General features: G+C 41.8%; 1 protein-coding gene across 1 annotated transcript in view; it reads left to right on the plus strand.

Moving 5' to 3' along the window:
* The window catches only part of LOC106874002 (mitochondrial inner membrane protease subunit 2), a 423,321-nt gene that overhangs the window by 297,034 nt on the left and 124,426 nt on the right, over positions 1–1,861 (plus strand). The gene's annotated exons all lie outside the window — the stretch shown is intronic.

The following is a 1,861-nucleotide window of genomic DNA, read 5'->3' on the forward strand; positions in this document are numbered from 1 at the left end:
GGTTCTTGTGCAGGTGGCACATGAGATGCACCATTTTGAGCGTGGCCGTTGCCAGTACTGCCTGACTGGCTCCCATAGGATTTTCGAGTGAGATCGTTGCCAGTGCCCCTGGACTGGCTTGTGCGGGTGGCACATAAAAGACACCATTTCGAGCGTGGCCGTTTTCGTGCGGGTGACACGTAAAAGCACCCACTACACTCTCTGAGTGGTTGGCGTTAGGAAGGGCATCCAGCTGTAGAAACTCTGCCAAATTTAGATTGGAGCTTGGTGTTGCCATCCGGTTTCACCAGTCCTCAGTCAAATTGTCCAACCCATGCTAGCATGGAAAGCGGACGTTAAACGATAATGATGATGATGATATATATATATACATAAAGTCCATTTGGCATTATGCCATACTTGAGAAGAAGACCCATCAAGCCAAATAAAACTGCAGTTGTGGCAGATATTGGTGTCATGCAAATGTACCCATGCCAGTAGAACGTAAATGCACCCAATATATTCTCGGAGTGGTTGGCATTAGAAACCATGCCAAAACAGACTGGAGTCTGGTGCAGCCTTCCAGCTTACCAGCCCTCGTCATACCATCCAACCCATGCCAGCATGGACAACAGACATTAAATGATGATGATATATAGTAGAAAACACCTGATAGTTACAGTAGATGACACTTGCCAAGATGCCCTGCAGTGGGACTTAACCCAAATCCATGTGGATAGGAGGCAGACTTCTCAACTACAACAAGATGAACAGCATGGCCACCACATCTATACCTTACTCTACATCTACAGGGACTGTAAATTTTGAAAAAGACCATGGTAGCCAGTTAGTGGTGAGGGTGGTGGTGGTGGTGGTAGTGATGGCTGTGTTACAGTAGGCAATTATTTCTTTTGTGACACACTTCATGTTGCACCTGTCCATGTATTACTATCACATCATGCTGTTTTGCACCTGATGCATGGTGCCATGTGACATTGAGGAGGCCAACCTCTGACAACCAGAACATGTGTGCTTGTTTATGTGTGTGTGTGTGTGTGTGTGTGTGTGTGTGTGTGTGTGTGTGTGTGTGTGTGTGTGTGTGTGTGTGTGTGTGTGTGTGTGTGTGCGTGTGTGTGTGTGTGTGTATATTTGTCTCTATGTGTGCATCTTTGTGTTTCTGGCTTTATGAGTGTAGCATTCTGTATGTTGTGTCTTTGTGTTTCTGTTGTTAAGACAGTACAAGGTAGTGTGTGTGTGTGTGTGTGTGTGTGTAAGAAGAGTGGAAGATGTACTAATTAACTTAACAAGATCTTCACAGATCTTCAACATTGATTTAATGTCTATTGATACTGTAGTAAGAGGTGTGTGTGTGTGTGTAGATGTGTTTGTGTGTGTAGATGTGTTTGTGTGTAAATGCGTGTGTGTGTGTGTCTTGCTATGTTTGTAATTGTATCTAGGTATATGTGTGAGTAGTTGACTGTATTTGCAATTATTATATATGTATATGTGTAGGTTGTCTGTGGGTGTATGGCTGTATGACTCTCACTTTCTCTTTGTCTCTCTCTCTGTCACTCTCCTGGTGTTTGTTTGTGTGTATGTATGTGTGTGTGTGTATGTGAGACATATTTCTGTTTCCATACATATGCTGTATGCAAGTGTTTGTATATGTTTGCATGTCTGTTTGTGTCTCTGCATGTGTTTGTAAATGTTTGTATGTGTGTTTGTACCTCTTCTTGTGTTTTTATATATGTATCCATACCTATATGAATGTACATATACCTGTGTATGAATGTGAGTTCTTAGATATATACATATGTATATGCATGTATGTGTGTATGCATATGTGTGTGTATATAGAAATATATATATATATATATATATA

This window comes from Octopus bimaculoides, chromosome 4, assembly GCF_001194135.2.
Source record: "Octopus bimaculoides isolate UCB-OBI-ISO-001 chromosome 4, ASM119413v2, whole genome shotgun sequence".
NCBI lineage: Eukaryota > Metazoa > Mollusca > Cephalopoda > Octopoda > Octopodidae > Octopus > Octopus bimaculoides.